The following is a 17,589-nucleotide window of genomic DNA, read 5'->3' on the forward strand; positions in this document are numbered from 1 at the left end:
GTTTTTCTGCTGCATATTTCAGGGAATGATAACATGGAAAATTTCTGGATATGTTCAATATAAATACATTTTTTTTCCTTATTTTTTTTAAATTATAGATGAAGTCTAAAGTAGCCCAGACTGGTCTAGAACTCTTAACGTAACCAAGGATGGCCTTGAACTTATGACCCTCCAACCTCCTAGGTGCAGAGACTCTAGGCTTGTGCCACCAAGTATAGCGTATATAGCACTGGGGACTGAAGTCAAGGCTTTGTGACCTCTAGAAAAATGCTATACCTACTGAGCTACATCCCCAGTTTAAGGCAGTCCTGCTTTCTTTTCTTAACATTTACTTTTAAAGATCTTTATTTATATATACATATGTGTGTCTGTGGGTGGGTATGTGCTGGCGTGGCAGGAGGAAAGAAGAGGGCACCAGGTCCCCTGGAGGCAGAGTTGCAGACTCTGCCAGTCGCTTGATGCAGGCACTGGGAACTGAACTTGGGTTCTTAGCAAGAGCAGTATTCTCTCCTAACCGCTGAGCTGTTTCTTCAGCCCTTGGCTTAGTATTTAGAATGGGGTGGGGGTGTGGACTGCAGATCAAAGACCTGTGTACTGCCCACAGAAAAAGCTTTCAGAGGAGCTCATCTAGCCCCATGTGGCCTCCTCAGGACAGGCCACTGAGTCCCAGGGTACTCTGGTCCCCCAGTGCTCGGCCACTCCCCTCCCCTCAGGCAGCCCTCGCTCTCAGGTCCCAGTCTGATTTTCCACATAAATGAAACCACAGGGAGTCTGGCTTCTCTCACCCAGGGTGTTCTGAGCTCCCTCGTGGCTGTGCGCATCCCAGGAGTCCTTTTGCGAGAGCCGCAATCATTCAGCTTCTATTTTCCTGTTGATACAACCAGGCTGTTTCCATTTTTAGCTGCCGTGAACTGTGTGGCCATTCACATTCTTGCACAAGGGGGTAGGATTCCGAGTCTCAGTACTTGGGCGTGGGGATGTTCGCTCACAGGCCAAGAGTTCAGCCTTACTAGAAATTTCCAACCTTATCTAAAACTGCCAAGCTGTTTTCCAAGGTGGTGGTGCCCTCCTATGCTCTCAGCCAGGAGTGGAGGTGGGCTAGGGGTGGGAGAAGCCTGGAAGACGGTGGCCCCTTGCAGTCACTCCCAGGGACCTGAAACAGCCTTGCAGCAATGTGTACTTGCTTGCAGGTCCCTCGTCCTTTGCAGTATGCCTCTCAATGATACCTTCCCTCTCTGGCTCCAGTGCAGTCTGCTCCCTCAGACAGAGGAGGAAGTGGGGCTCAGGGACTTACCTCCCCAAGACCACATCCGGCAATGGTTTCCCATGCTTCTCTGTGCTAGCTGCTTGCTGGGCACTGCTAGGGAGTCTGCCTCCTGGGTACTTCCTGCTTGGAGCTCCAGCTTTGGCCGAGTCCCAGGCTGCAGGAGGCCAATGGGCGACATGCTTTGGGTAGGGAAGAAACAGTACGAACGAACGAAGGCTCAGAAGAGGGAAGGCCCCAGGCAGGGAGCATATGGGTAGAGGAGTACTTTCACATGCCCCGTGGTGAACGGTGTCAGAGACCCTGCTCAGTGCTTTTCATGAACCATCTCCTCTGGACCCTCACAGCAGTGCTGGGGAAACTGGTGTTTTATTTAGTCTGGCTGTACAGATCAGAACAGTGAGGCACAGAGAGGTCTATGCTTCACAGTAGGTGGCACAGCCCACGATGGGTTCTGGGGTTTGCAAGCAGGCAAGAGGAAGGCAGGTAGGCAGGACGCAGGTTCCTGAGAGGCAGGGTACTCTGGTCAAGTTCTGTGGTGTGACCACTGGTGCTTTGCTGGGCACGTGGACACACTGGAGAGGGGGTGCGTAGGAGAAAGCGATATTGCTGGGGAAAGAATCGCTGGCCACCTAATGTCCCTGCTTGTCTCTTCACGGCTTTCATGGGGGATGGTGTTCTGAGTCCTGTGAGGCTGGCCAAGATGATCCTCGATCCTCTGCAGAGCTGGTGCCAAGTGGCCTTCCTGAGCTGGCCAGGTGGCCCAGCATGCGCTGTGCCGCCCTCAGCATTGCCGCTACTCTTGATGACCTGACAGATAGGACAGGAGTTCCTCTGGCAGGGTCGGGAGGTTTCATTCAAAGCCCTGAATCGATTTGATGTCACTATTGAGAGCTTCTGAGTAATGTGTTCCCAGTGGCTTCTTACAAACCGTGTTCACTGCTGTGAATAACAGCCACAGACCAAAAGCCCAAACCCCGGCCATCACCCTGCGCATGTCCCCAGGAGCTCTGCCGAACATCGATTTTTCATTCTTGAAATGAGTTGGTCCCACTGGAATGTCAGCCAGTATTTACCTCATAGAAGGAACTTCTGCCTGGCTTTCCTTGAAGCGCCTCGTAAGTGCCAGTGTTTTTGGTGCCTTGGGTGCCCAATAGCTCTTTCTGAATCTTGCAGCTCCCACCACTGGCCTGGGCCTGGGTCCCAGCTCAGTCTTGTGGAGACATTTGCAAGCTAGGGAGTAACTGTGATATCCTGGTGGTGGTGGTGGTGGGGGGGGGTTGGTTCATGTCTAGCATGTGAGCATGCCAAGGAAGCCTTTGGTGCTTGATAGTTTTGGACAGGTAGGTGATGGGCCAGCAGGGGGCCCATTCTAACAATCTTCAAGAGAATCCAAATTTTCTTTTTAAAGTTTTTTTTTTTTTTTCACATTCATTCATTCAGTGTGTGTGTGTGTGAGAGAGAGAGATAATGTGTACAGAGGTCAGAGGACAACGTGTGTGAGTTGGCTCTCCTACCATATAGGTTCTGGAGATTCAGGTTGGATCTCTTTTGCAATAATCACCTTTATCTATTGAGCCAACTTGCTGGCCCTTACGTTTTGTTCTTGGAGACAGGATCTTATTAAACTGCAGCCAATGCTCCTGCCTCAGTCTTTTCTGGGCTGGAACTATAGGTTTATTAATCTCTTTTAGATTATTTTTTAATGTGTGTGTGTGTGTGTGCGTGCGTGCGTGCTCATAGTGTCCTAAGAATCAAGAAGTATCTGATCCCCCGGGAGCTGGAGTTAAAGGTGGGCGTGAGCTGTCTGATATGGGTGATGGGAACTTTTACAAGGGCTGTCTGAGCTCTGCTGATCTATCTACCCCCCATTTATTTTATTTTTAAATTGTTTGACACAGGGTCTCTTGTAGACAAAGCTGGACTTGAACTCCTGATCCTCTGCCTCCTATATGCTGGGATTACAAGTGTGTACCATTGTGTCTGGACAAATTATTTGAGACAGGGTCTTACTATGTAGTTCTGGCTGGCCTGAAATTCACAGAGATTCACCTTCTTCTACCCTCCGAGTTCTGGGCTTAAACGTATGTGGCACCATGCCTGGATTGAAATATTACTATTATATTGGTTTTTCTTCATTGCCCTGGCTGTCCTGGAACTCGCTCTGTAGACCAATCTAGCCTCGAACTCAGATCCTCTGCCTCTACCTCCCAAGTTCAGGGATTCAAGGAATGCACCACCACCCCACAGAGTGAAATTATTTGTTTTAAAGAGACACAGTGTCCCTATATTGTCAGACCAGCTCCAAACTCCTGGGCCCAGCAGTCCTGTCCAAGCATCTGAACAGCTGGGGAGACAGGTGTTTGTATATGCAAAATCATCTCAATTTTCATTTGTGGCAATAAACTCAAAACATGACAGATGAAGCCCAGTGTAGGGAAAGCCTTTGGAGCTGAATTCACCAGAGCCTGCCCCATTTGAGACTTGTGATTCCTCCGACAGTCCATGGCCTCTCACATGCTGAGCTCATGCTTCACGACTGACTGACCCGCTGCACCCACAACCTGGGGCTGGACTCTCCCAAAGCCCCCCCTGGCAGCAAACAGATGGACTACGTTTAGATTCCAGCTCTGTGATTCACCGGCCGAGCATCCCCAGGCCAGTTATTTTGCCTGTGGCTCAGTTTTTCCTTCTGCAAAGTGGGAGAAATAGCAGTGCTGAGCTAGCTCACAGAGATGCTCTGGCGAGGGGTTGGACCTGTTTACATGAAGTGAATTCTGCCGGCCATGAAAGTGCTGTGGAAAGGAAGCTAAACAAAATAAATATAGCAAGTGTGGTGACCCAAGTGGCATTCAGCTGTGACCCCAGCCACCCAAGGGCTCTGCAGTAGGGTGCCTTGATCTCAACAATTTGGGGTCTGGCTAGGCAATGTAGTGGTAATCCCATCTCAAAGCGCAATAAATCAACACATATGAGCACTTTCTGTGCACCGTGGCTGTGAAGTCCTGTGCACTTGATGGAGTCAAGGACCAGATCTCACACTTACAGAGCTGACATCACAGAGGGGAAAGGTGGATGGGTACCTGAGCTGCGTCTCTACCATTCTTCATAGCCATCACTGTGGACCATTCTGAGTGTCAGGCTTCCCTGAGAGACTTTCCAGTTGCCTCCCTGTGCCTGCTATGCCACTGTGCCCTCCACTGCCCTGGCTGTCTGCATAGTCTTGTGATGTCGTGCCTGAAGGCCTTTGCAGCCTCGCAGCTCTTGCTTCCTCTGCTCCTCCACCCCTGCCCCAGGTTCCTCTGCCTGGCCCCAGTTTCCCTGGCTTCCTCAAGTGTGCTCTGAGTTCAAACTTCAGCCACTTCCTTACTCTCTAACCTGCCCCTTGGCCTCAGCCCTTTGTGCTGTGGGTAGTGACATGTAAGTCTGGAAAACTGTGGATTTTTTTTTTTTTTTTTTTTTTGGTTTTTCAAGGCAAGGTTTCTCTGTGTAGCTTTGACTGTCCTGGATCTGGCTCTGTAGACCAGGCTGGCCTCAAACTCAGAGATCCACCTGCCTCTGCCTCCTGAATACTGGAATTAAAGGTGTGTGTCACCACTACCCATCTAATTTTTTTTTTTTTTCTAAATTCAGGTTTTACTATGCAGTCCAAGCTCACCTTGAACTCCTGGCACTCCCAAGTGCTGAGATTATAGGCGTGGGCCATCATACCCACTGTCTGAAGTCCCTTCTCCTCTAGCCTCAGTTTGCCCTCTATCTAGTGTTACATTCAGAAGAGCAGCAGCAGAAGCTACAGACAGGAGGGACCACCGTGGAGACAGGCTGGAGGTGGTCTTGGGGGCACCTGTTGGGAGGACAAACTGGAGCCCAGTGGCAGGGGGGCTGAATGAGGCCTGCTAGAGAAAAAATGTCCCCTCTGTTATTTTGCTTCTTGATATCTTGTGCCAGCCTAGGACAATGGGCTAGGGCTGGCCAGGTCAAGGCCCTTATTTTCAGTTTAAGAGGCAAAAGGCGAGGCATGCTACATTAACAGCCACTTGTGTGCAGACAGAGTGGAGAGGAAAGAAAAGGAAGTGGGCACTCAGAGAGGGGAAGGCCTTACCGAAGGTCACACAGCGCCACCTCAGGCTCAGCCTGGCTGTGGGTGTGTACAATCAGAGAGAGGACCCGCTCATTCAAATAAGGGCAAGAATTAATGGCACACTCCCCGTCTCCATTTAAAAATAGTCACATTTGCTGACACTCGTTTGGCACTTCGGAGGTGCCTGGTGCCCTGTTCGGGCTCTGTTAACCTTGGAGCCTCCCAGCAGCCAAAAGCGATGAGTTCCACTATTTTTATTTCCGTTTTACAGATGAGGAAACCAAGACACAGAAATCTGAGGAACTTGCCTGAGGTCACACAGCCCACGATGAAGCCAGGACAGCCTCATGTGGGCCGGGGGATTTGGCTCCAGCGATCATTTCCACAGCAGCTCAGCCAGGCTCGCAGAGCTGCGCACTGGCCAGGAGGTCATAGCGGAGGAGGAAGAGATTCTGGCACAGACCTAGCAGCTGCAGCACCCCCAGGCCTCATCCCCAGAGCTAGGTGTTTAGATGTGTGAGAGAGCGTTGTGATGTGGCAGTGGCTATCACGACAGGAGATGGGCCAGGGGTCTAGGTCTCTAGTTCCTCATCGCCTGAAAGAGAGGTCTGAACAGTGCCATTTGCCACCAGCGTTTCGATAGAGCATGAGGATGGGTGCGCGCGCTCGACGAAGCGAGCCCGGGCTCTTTGTGTGTCCGAGCTCGTGCGCGCGTGCGTGCATGCGTGTGTGTGTGTGTGTGTGTGTGTGTGTGTGTGTGTGTGTGTGTGTGTGAGAGTCCCGCATGTGGGCGTGACCGAGAGTCCAGGCCCCGCCCCAGGCCCCGCCCCAGGCCCGGCCAAGCTGGTATTTTTCCACCCAGCAGGATGGGTGATGCGGAGAGCTGCCTGTTCAGACAACAGACACGCGAGGTCAGGGAGAAGCCGCTTATAAATTACTGCTTCCTCCGCGCCGCTGCCAGCGTCGTGCTTCGGGACCTGGCTGCAGTCGAGCTCCCGTGCCCAGCCGCCAACGCCGCGATCGCCGCCTGTCCCGCCAGTCCCGCCAGTCCCGGGCCATCCGCCGCGGCCGCGGGCTTAGCAACCCAGGTACCCAGGGCGTGCGGGCCGCGACTGCAGCCCCCTCCTCGGGCTGCGTTCCACCACCTCCCCACGTCCCTTGCAGGTCTGGCCTCCCCGAGCTCCGCCACCCCCTTTTCTACAGAGGGAGTGACCGAGGGTCTCCTGCTTAGCCCCGCAGCCGAGGGAGTTATTGTTTCCCTGGCGAAGGGGCTGGGGCTGTTGGTGCGGCGGCAGGTGTGTGTATGTGTGTGTGTGTGTGTGTGTGTGTGTGTGTGTTTGTGTGTGCGCGCGCGCGTGTGTGTTTCACGGTATTTCTCCTTGTCCCTGAATGTCTCTGTTTCTGAGGGTGGCTATTTCTGCAGTCCAGGCAGCCGTGCACATGTGCACCCCAGGGTGTGTGATGGGCTGTGTCCTGGGCTGTTATACCTGCGAGTAGTGTGGCTGTGTGTCTCTGTCTTCTGATGTGCGCTCTCGTGTGTTGCTATATATGTCTTGCCTCTGTGAACCTGTAGGTGTGGTTGTGTCTTCTGTCTCGGGAACCCTGGTCGTAGGCACGTGTGTGTCCCTGAATGTAATTGTATCTCTGGGTCCCTGATTGTAGACAAGTCTGGTGTCTTTCAGCGGTACCTGAGAGGGCATCCCTTGTGCCCAGTGGGCCCAGTGGTCATCTTTAGATCTCCGTGGCTTTTAGGAGAGGTGAGAGGCTCCAGGTGCTGCCTGGGTGTGGCATGCAGGTAGCAGTGACAGCCGCCCCCAGGCTTGAGTATCAGGACTGAGGCCCGGAGGGATAGCCAGGGGCAATGGCCAGTGGATCAGCTGGACAGATCTTCCTCCACATTTCACCCCTTCCCTTTGTAGGTTCCTCTTTTGGGTGGGAGGGTTCTGGTCCGCTTCCACTGGGGAAGCCACACAAGGAGCCAGTCTCAGAAACAGGTCCCCTGGTCCTACAGCCCCAAAGCCTCAGCCTAGACTAGCCGGGTCGCAAGGGAGGCGTGTGCTAGGCAGGGCCATGGACCTGGCTATTTTGGTCACTGCCAGGCCTCTGCCAGATCCCTGCCTCCCCCAGGACCAGCCCCAAAGGCTTGGGAGACAGCCTGGGCCCCCGTTTCCTGCCTGGGTAAATAAATCATCTCAGAGACTGGCCAGGCGCTTGACCTAGAGGGTCTTCGGACTGCGGTTTGGTAGCACGTGGCTCCATTTGGATGTCAGTAAATTGGCCTCTGATTTGGCACAGCTGGATTTTAAATAAATGTCATGGAGATCTTTTTTAAATAATTTTTTTTTTTTGGCTGGTAGGGAGGGGATCTCACCCAGAGCCTCTAAGCCAGAAGGAGTTTATTTTTATGAGAGAGCGGGTGAGCGCTTAGCAACCGCCTGCCTGCCTCCCTCTCTATCAGGGAGTCATCAGGGAATGGGGGGTGAAGGGGAAGTGTTTTAGCAAGATGATGGTCGGTGGCTGGAGGGGGTCCTAGGCATCAGCCAAGATCCCACAATAGGATGGCAATGGCAGATTGTTAGAGGCTGTCTTAGACTTTGGCTCAGCCATCCAGTTAACCTTGGGCAATGTTTTTTTTTTGTACTCAGTTTCTTCACCTGTGAAATGGGTGGGGTATACTACCCAATGGATATGTCCCTATCTAAGAGCCAATGTTTGTCACCAGACAGAGTATGTCCCTCTTAATGGTGACCTTAGGTAGTTCTCTTAGGTTGGGCTCGGCTGTCCAGGCTACAAGGACGCTAAGGCCAGCCTCGCCTTGTCCTTGAGGGGATTGAGGGAGATGAGGCTGAATAAGCTTGCGGTAAGCTGTAAAGCCGGGCTCGGCTCTAGAGCTCCTGATTAGACTGTGTCACGAGGTCTTGGGTCACTGTGGTGTGTGGCAAGGGCTGTGGCGCAGTCCAGAGCGAGAGCTTTTGTCCCTTGGGAGATACCCTAGCACTTACTGCCTGTAGCTCTGTTGTGGTCAGCCTCCCTAACTTTCTAACTCCTCTGTACCCTGCTGTGGGTCCCATCTGCTTGGAAGAATCTGGAGGCTCAGGCAGTGGAGAAAGAGCCCATTCCACAGATGGGCCAGTTGAGAGCTGCCTAGGCGCCTGCCTTGCTTGAACTGTACAGAATTGGGCTTCCAAAAGCCTCGTCATGGTCAGCTGTGCATTTTGGCTTCACAGAGCTTGGGCCACCAGTTTGTTGGGGACATGAAAGTGAAGTTGGGTCTGGAGAAAATGGGAGACGAAGGTATTCTGATCCTTAGAGCTAGAGGGTGTTGAGGAGGGGAGTCCTTAGTGCCTCATATTCCGTCTTGCTTCCCTGCACCTTCGCTTGGGGCCCTGCTGCCATTTCTGCAGCAGGTGTTGCGCCCCCCGCCCCCCCCAGGCAGCCTGGGCTCCGGGGACCCTGTTTCTACCTCGACTTGTCAAAGATTTAGTTCTCTAAAAGTTTCCAAAGGTCTCAGTGATAAGGTGCCATGAGTCACTGAGTGCATTCCTGGACACAGGAAAGAGCTGTCAATCACAAGAACTCCCTGGAATGCTGCCCAGCCTCCGCCATTGGGGGATCTGGGTGGGAATAGAGGGCTGTCCTGGAACCCCAGTCCGTACTGACTGATCTCCGCTTCAGCAGTGGTCATGGGCCAGAGTCAGGCTCTTTGGGGCTGTGGTCTGCGTCCTGGTGTTTGTCAACTTACCCCAGCTAAAGAAGGTGTTTGAATGTACGTTGTTGTGGGGAGCAGCTTCGGTCCTGGAACTTCCATATGCTGAAAGAGAACTAGAGCTCATACTTTTAAATTTATTTTATGTGCATTGGTGTTTTGCCTGCGTGTGTGTCTGTGTGAGGGTGTCAGATCCCCTGGAACTAATTAGAGTTACGGGCAGGTGTGAAGTGCCATCTGGGTGCTGGGAATTGAACCCTCGGTCCTCTGGAAGAGGAGCCAGTGTGCTCTGAGCCATCTCACCAGCCCCGGGAGCTCATTCTTAACGTGTCTCCTTTAGTTGGTTAAGAAACTTTGACTTAGAGGTTAGAATGTTGGCTATGAGGAGCTAGAAACCTGGAGGGAGTGGCTGCTGCAGTGACCACTGTCATCCACAGGATGCCACGAGGAAGACTTGAGTGTGTGACCCAGTGTGTGTTTAGTAAGGTAGAGTTGAAGGTGATATTGGAGTCGATCGATGCTTCCTATGGATAGAGAAGCAGGGTAAGCTGGTCTGGTAGGCAGAGATGTAGAGAGCTTAAAGAAACCAAGAAGCTAAATAACCAAGCATGTTTGTAGAATATGTCCACAGGGTCCCATTTAGAGAGAGGACCAGAGGACATGAATAGATCTGGCCGGAGCCAGGTTGGTGTTGGGCTATGCATTACAGGCATAAAGCTATGGGGATATGGGAGAGAAATAGATTTGAACAGAGTCTGGGGACAGTAACAGGAGTCAGTCAATCCTGGAGCCTGGGAGAGACCCCTAATGGCAATCAAGAAGCTCGGCTGGGCTCCAGAGATCAAGGATGGCTGCCTGCTGGGCTTCCCTCACTCAGGGTACAAGGCATTTTCTGTACCAATGAATCTGTACCAACCTCAAGCTCTTTCTGTAAACACCAGGTGAGGTCCGATGCCCTGTTTAACAGGTACCAGGCCATTAACTTACTGGTTCCCACTTCCCTGGAGCATGCAGATCTGGCATCCTTAGGGAAAGTTATGGGCAGGGCTGGGGGTGGGGGTGGGGTGGGGGGAGCTGTTCTCTGCCCACTGCTTTGGGTTAGTGGTTTCTTTTGGAAACCTGAGCTGAGGCTGGGCTTAGGGGGATGGGGTCAGGGAGGCAGGAAGAAGATTGTTTTTGTTTTTGAGAGGCGGTTAATCTGGAACTTACTATGTAGCCCAGTCTGGCCTGGAATTTGCCACCATCCTCCGTCCTCAGACTTCCGAGTACTGGGATTACAGGTGTGAGCTGCTGTGCCTAACTTTTCCCTGTGATTTTTTTAAAAAATATTTTTTTATTGATTTTTATTGAGCTCCACATTTTTCTCTGCTCTCCTCCTTGCTTCTCCCCTCCCCTTCAACCCTCTCCCAAGGTCCCCATGCTCCCAATTTACTCAGGAGATCTTGTCTTTTGCTACTCCCCGCCCTGTGATTTTTAAAAAGCATTTGGACCGGGAAGTGGTGATACATGCCTTTCATCCCAGCACTCAGAGGCAGAGGTAGGAGAATCGTTGAGTTCGAGGCTAGCCTGATCTACAGAGTGAAGGACAGCCAAGACTATTCAAAGAAACCCCCACCCCCACCCCAGCTCTGCAGCAGCCAGGGCCTGAGATATGGCTCAGCAGGTAAAATCATTTTCCACGCAAACCTGAAAATGAGTTAAACCACCAGGTTCTGTGGTGGAAGGAGAGAATGCCGCAAAGATGTCCTTTAAGCTCCACATGAGACCCTGGCATGCCACATAAGGTACACACAATAATAATAATAGCTTTTTTTTTTTTTAAGTAAAAAGATGGTTTAAGGATCCAGAACTATAGGTTAGTAATACAGTGTGTGCTTAACCTGAAGGTCCAAGTTTGGACTCTGGCACCCCCTCCCCCGATTAAATTAAATTAAAATTTAATCAGTATAATGTACTGAAAATGCAGAGATGCTTTGAAGTTCAGTGGATTTAGATATCAGTGTAACAGTATCGTCCAGATCAAGATAAATATTCCTTATGCTTACATACATGTTTGTGTGTTGGTGCATGTAGGGCGTGAGTGCAAACGTGTGCGTGTGCTGGTGGAGGCTAGAGGTCAACATTACATGCCTTCTCAGTCCCTCTCTACCTTGCGTGTGTGTGCACTTGTGTGTGGAGACCAGAGTTCAGCATCAGGTCTCTTCCCCCATTGCTCTCCATGTTCTGAGACCAAACCTGGAGCTAGGATAGTGACCAACAAACTCCACCTTGCCTTCTTTGTCCCCCCTCCAGTGCTGGCTTTGCATGAGTGCATGGCTATGCCTGCCTTTTTATGTGGGTGCTGGGGACCTGAGCTCAGGAGGCTGTCTTGTCGCACAGCCAGCGGTCTTCCCTGCATCTCTCTTCTTGCTTTTTTGTTTGCCTGAGGTTGGAACCAGGACCTCACACTTGAGAGGCAGACACTGTAGCACTGAGCCACATCTCCAGCGCTCTCCGCCCCTCTACATAGCACTTTGAGATGTCTCTCACCGCCTCGTATCAGTGGATTTGTGCCAGGCGTGATGAATCACCCTTGTAATCCCAGCACCGTATGTATGGATGTATGGCTAACTGTAGCCTAGACATATTAAATGAAAGAGTTTAGAAATGAGCAGTTCATGAGTTGTTGAATACATTTTATGACAGTAAAAGGTTATTATTCTATTTTGAGTTATTGCTCTGAGTGACTAATTTATAAATTAAATTGTATCTTAGTTATGTGTAAGAGCGGATGCTGTATAAACTGGAGGTCATGTGCCCTGTGGCAAGAGGCTTGATAACCATATGACAGCCTGTCCGTCTGCCCTACAGCTGCTTTGTTTGTAGGTGTGGGATTGGGAGAGACTTCCTGTGGGCCTTGTGTGCAAACTTTTTTATGGACATGCCATTTTATATACATAGAAATGAGGAACTGCCAAATGATTCACTTTTAAGTTAGAAATCATATACCTCAAGCAATACAATCCAGAACCATTATAAGCTAAGATAGATTCCCTTCAGATCATTTTACAAAAGATCCATATATAAGGTTGGATTGAGGGTACAAGCTGTGAAGTATGTGCAGGCCTGGGTTCCACCCCCGACACTACAGAATGAGTCAGTAAGGACCTCAAGGTTATCTATTGCCCTTATGTGCAGCTTTAGCTGCGTGGTACCTGAAAGTCTGTAGGAACGCAGTCTGCTTTTTTATCACTTTCTGGGTCCGTTTTCATTTCCTTGTTGGTGTAAGGATTTGCTCAGGGGGCCAGCCAGCCAGTCAGCTAGCCAGCTGTGGTTTGGTTTTGTTTTTAGCAAAAACAGCATCATACTGTTCCAGGTTCTGCCACTCGGTCTGTACAAAACAATGGCCCATTATGACCTGCCACTCAGCAGAATGCCCTGCAGAACACATTGCCGAACACCTTGCAGAACACCTCACAGAACATACAAGCCCACCAGCCCACTGTGAACATCCTTGGCTTGTGACCCACTGACCTCTTCTGTCCTAGCTGATCACCCAGACTACAGCTCAGTGAGGGAGTCGCCCCACCCAGTGGCTTCCAACTTACCCTAAAGGTGAACAGCAGCCCGAGGCCTCTCCACTGATACAGGAGCTCACCCATTCAATCCTCCTGCCTCAGCTTCGCAGGTGGCTGAAACTGCAGGTGTGTGTATCACTGGTTGCACTGCAGATGCTTATTGAACACCTACTGTGTGTCAGGCACTATCCCAGGGGTAGGAAGGGCAGCAATGAATAAACCAGTCTCTGGTGCTGGGCGGCTCTCAGTCTCTGCTGCAAGTGAGAGGAGCACAGGGAGGGGGAGAAGATGAGTATCTGGAGGTTAATGTACAATCCCGGGCCTTTTATGCTGGGGGCAGGTGCTTCTGAACAGGTTGCAGGTGTGCGGAAGAGTGGTCCATTGACTGTGGAGCTGAGGTACTGTGGACTTTGTTTGGGCTCATCCAGCTAACCTGCCCCACCCACTCACCTCAGGGACTAGGAGCTCTGGTGAGGTCTGGGTGAAGTGAAGTGGGAGAGATCCAACCTTCAAAACACCTATTGTTCAGTTTCCCTTGCCCCTGCTGCGCCCACCATTCTGATTATATAAAACTCCCCTTCTGGGAGGTAGATTGAGGACACTGGCAAGATCTTGTGCAACTGACTTTTCTGGGGATGGAACCCAGGGAGGGTTTCCACAGATAGACAGGTGCTGTACCACTAAGCCACAACTCCAGCCCCTCACCTCGGTATTTCCATGGTGGTGTTCATAGTCTTAGTTAATGAGAACAGAGTGTGAAGGAAGAATCCCAAGGGCAAGCTGCTTAAGAGATACCGGTAATCCAGGACCCAACTCTCGGAAAGCTTGGAGAAGAGCCTGGAGCCTGGCACTGCTGAACGGCTCTGGGCTCTGGTCAGCCCAGGACTGAGATGCACGGGGGGTGGGGGGGGAGAGAAGGGTGAGAAGGACGTCTTGCCCACACTTGTTGGGCATCCAGTGGACAACTGACTTCTGTTAGCCGAGCCTACCCATGTTCCAGGCTGGTCAGTCTAGTCACCTTGCCCCCTCCCCATTCCCCCTGAGCCTCCGTATTGCCATTAAGTGGAGTTTTAGGCTAGGTCTCTCAGGTGGGACATTCTGAGTGTCCCGTTTCCATGGCGTTTGTAACAGGGTAGATGTGGAATCTGACTGGTTGCCATGTTCCATCAACCCCCTTCCTGAGGAAAGCCCATTAGCTAAGGTTGCTAGATGCTTGGCAGTGGGTGGAGAAGTGTGGCTGGCCTGTGGGTCTGGGCAGTCATGCCTACTGGGTGAAGGGCAACTGGAACAGGGCTGTTCTGAGGATTCTGCCCCTGATCCAGGACCAGTCAGCCTCAATGGAAGGCTGGTCATGATTTCAAGGACCTTCATTCCATCACCAGATGGCACCTGCTATCCACAGCCTCCTGATCAGCCACAATGCCTTCTGGGTGCCTCTCTGTACCATCTAAGTGGTGATGCTGAGCCAGTCTCCTGCCCAGGGGTCTTCCTGTGGCTCCACCGTGCTCTGTAAAATCAAATTAACTCTAAAGAAGAATTTGATGTTAGACTCTTTCCCAGATCTGCCTCACCTGTCCTTGTAGTCTGGGGTTCTCAGCTGAGCCTGGTCCTTTGTTCCCCACAGTTTTCTTCCAGCAAGGTACATCTTGAAGCTTCCTGGTCCTTGAAGTGTTCTGTTCCTTGACCCCGGGTGGTGCTTAACATAAAGGAAGCCAAAGATCAAGAGAGTCAAAGTGGATTTGAACTTCCCCGCCTCAGTTCTGTTGGACTCTAGGTCTGAGTCCTGAGCTTGGACCTCTGTAATCTTGCCTTATATCTGCCTGCTCACCAACCGGGGACACACTGAAAGGAGGGGGAGACACTCCAGCATCTAGCAGAGGGGCCTGGCTCACAGAAGTGCACCCCAATCCTGAAATGAGAGCCTATAATTTGAACGTCTATTGGTCCAGGCTTGGATCCACCCATCCACCCGCCTAGCAGGTACTTATTCATCCCAGGCTGTATAGATATGGCCTGTGAATAGGACAGTTTGAAATACGCCCTGCTGGGGCTCTCTGTCTGGAGAGAGTGAGAGATGTCCCAACAAAAAAGTTACTCAGGTAAACATCTAAAATCAAAGTCAGGCACTGAGAGTCAGGGCTGGTGTCCTTGGCCTCTGGCTTACGGTGTGATCTGGGTGGATCCTTATCCCTCTCTCATCCTTGGGTTTGAGGAGACCACTTGGTGGATAATGAGGAAGAATCTAATGTCTGTGTTGTCACGGCGTGAGGTACCACACACTTATCCTCTTGATGATTTTCCAGATGGTGGCCTGAGCCTTGCTCCGAAAGGATGCGCCCCAATTTGGAGATCAGAGTTTCAGGTGGTGCCAAGTAGACCTATGGCAACTGACTTTTGGTAGGGAAGCTCTCCTAAGGAACAATGTGGGTTTTCTTAAGCTATTAGTGGGAGAATATAGATCAGAACAAACCTTTAAAAGGAGAGAGAGAAAAAAAAAAGATCCCACGCCTGCCAGCCCCTTCTAGGTGCAGTTGCCTCTATTTCTGTCTTTAATTTTCCATGGGGAGAAGGTGGGCTTCTCTTAAAGGTGCCAATGTTGTGAGCCTGAAAAATGCATCAGCTCTTGCCGAATATCCCCCGGGGCCAGTTTTCAGCCACACCAGGTGTTTTGTGTATTTCTTTTGGAGGGAGGTGATTTTGAGGATGGAACCCAGGATTGTAGGTAAGGGCTCTTACTCTAGCCCTGGGAAGCCTTATAAAACACTAGTACTGTTTCTTTTCTTGTAACCCATCAGGGCACAGTAGGGAAGGCATGGCACGGTGGACTGTTCCAGGAAGTGGGGATTGTGTGCTAAGCTACAGCTGTGATGTTCCTTTATGGTTCTTCTCGTCCCCAAGCCCCACTCGCTGGGAACCTGCTTACCCCTCGTGACGGTGTTTTGTTGGCTGAAAGTGGGGGAAGCCAGGCTGCTCCTCTAACTCAAGGGCACTGAGTCAGTATGGCCTGGATGAGGGATTGCCGTGAGCTGGGCCTTCTTTGAGAGTACACCCCGTCCTCCAGCCAGGGCAGGGCCCAGGGGACATGTGTGGGGGTCTGTTTTTGTATGGGGCTGAGGGCAGTTAACAGACAGAACAAGGGAACTGACCCTGGTCTCCTCACTAGGTGAGGGCCACACCTTCTTAGTGCTAACTCCTACTTTAAGTTCCGGCCATGGGCTCCAGCCAAAGGATAATAAAGAGTGTTGCCTTCTGCCAGCATCCTCAGAAAGCCCCATCCTGCCTCCAGGAAAACCACTCTCCTTGTTTAGAGTCCCAGGCAGTCAGGGTAACTACCACCAATTCTCACCTCCTTGATGATCCAGCCTGGAGCCCCTCTCTTTCTTGTTACCAGAGGCCTGGGCGTGGTTCATTGCGGTTCTGTTCAGATTTTGTTTTTAGATGTGATTTCTTATTTTATTTTATTTTTTTACAGCCCAGGCTGGCCACAAACTCATGACCCCCTGGCTTCAGGCTCCTGAATGCTGGGATTACACCACCACACTGGGCTCTCAGCCTCCACATTGGGACTTAGCATCCAGTAGACTTTAAAAGCCTAACCAACATAATACCCTAATAGTGGGCATTCCAGTTCCTTGAGAGGACAAGGAGAGAGTGTTGCCAGAGCTCAGGAGTTGGGGCAACATGGCCCCTAGAGCCACATAGGGAGACCCAGGCTACAAAAGCTTTTCTTACCCAAAAGCTGAAAAGGAATTAGTTGATAAATTCTGTTTCCTTAGTCTTCACATTTCGCATAGGAAAACCCCAAGGCCTCCCTGAAGGCAGGTGACTGACTCAAGGTCATAGGGCTGGGAGCTGGCTGAGCCGACCTTGGGCCAGTGCCACCTTGGAAAGGATGCTATGGGGAAGCCGCTTGCTACTTACTCTGCAGTGTTAGCAGTCCAAAAAGCCACAGGAGTCTTTTGCAGGCAGCCAAGTCGGATGTTAAGTCAGGGGAGAACCCAGGGCCAGCCAGGCCCTGCAGACAGGCCTGGTTGCTCCAGGCAGTGTGTCAGGACAAGGCCCACAGTGTGGGATCTGGCATTTTGCCTGCTGGGGTGGTGGTGGTGTTAGGGGACTCTTTGAGAGAGACTCCTGGCTTCTGGAAGACAGCACAGGGCCTGCTGGAATACCCCTCAAATGGCCTCCTGTTATCTAGATATGTTTCAGCATGGGGCCAGAGGAAGCAGGAGCTGTGCCAGAGCTGCCCCCTTGACCAGGACTGGTGCTACCCTTGTGGAAAGTTGCAGCCATCTGGAATTGTCTCAAATTGGGCTCTGCTTTGAGGATGGAGGGCCCTGTGGTCTGGTCTCCTACCTGCCTGAGGTGTGTGTTTACATGGGCCACCTGGCACCAGCACCTGAAGGAAAGGACAGATTGAGTTTGAGTTCGTAGAGCATGGTGGTCCCTCCACCAGAACTGCCACTTATCACCGGATAGGAGAGAGACTAGGTGGCTCCACCCTCATCTGGCATTTAGAGCTGGGGGTGGGGCTCACGGTCTGTTGTGAAGAGTCCTCCAGATGTTTCACAGGCCTACCTGTGAGGAATGATTTAAACAGTCTTCCTGTGTGCCCTGAGGTGAGGGCTGAGGACAAGGGGGAAGGGTCAGGCCTAAACTTGGCAACAGACACATGATGGGTAGAATGTCAGACTGTGGGGGACCTCAGATGTCAAGTTTGTCACCTGCATCCTCCACCTTGGTACTAATGGGCTGATGGGAGAGATAAGGAGTGAGCATAAGATGACACTGAAAGTTCAAGCCAGGGCATAGGTCTCTCTCTCTCTCTCTCTCTCTCTCTCTCTCTCTCTCTCTCTCTCTCTCCCACACACACACACACACACACACACAGCCCTTTGCAGTGTTCAAGAAGGACTAAGTTGTAGTAATTTTGAGGTGTCATTTACTTCCTTGAGATTTGGTATTATTGACCACAGGTTCTATC

At 51.4% G+C, this 17,589-nt stretch overlaps 1 protein-coding gene across 3 annotated transcripts in view; it reads left to right on the forward strand.

Moving 5' to 3' along the window:
- The first annotated feature begins 6,215 nt into the window (after positions 1–6,215).
- Positions 6,216–17,589, forward strand: part of Slc6a6 (solute carrier family 6 member 6) — an 80,623-nt gene continuing 69,249 nt past the window's right edge. For all 3 annotated transcript variants that reach the window (XM_026788021.1, XM_005364890.3, XM_026788022.1), the window contains exon 1: positions 6,216–6,433. The gene's annotated coding sequence lies outside the window, so the exon portion shown is untranslated. The remainder of the gene's footprint in view (positions 6,434–17,589) is intronic.

Source organism: Microtus ochrogaster, unplaced genomic scaffold, assembly GCF_000317375.1.
Source record: "Microtus ochrogaster isolate Prairie Vole_2 unplaced genomic scaffold, MicOch1.0 UNK1, whole genome shotgun sequence".
Taxonomy (NCBI): domain Eukaryota; kingdom Metazoa; phylum Chordata; class Mammalia; order Rodentia; family Cricetidae; genus Microtus; species Microtus ochrogaster.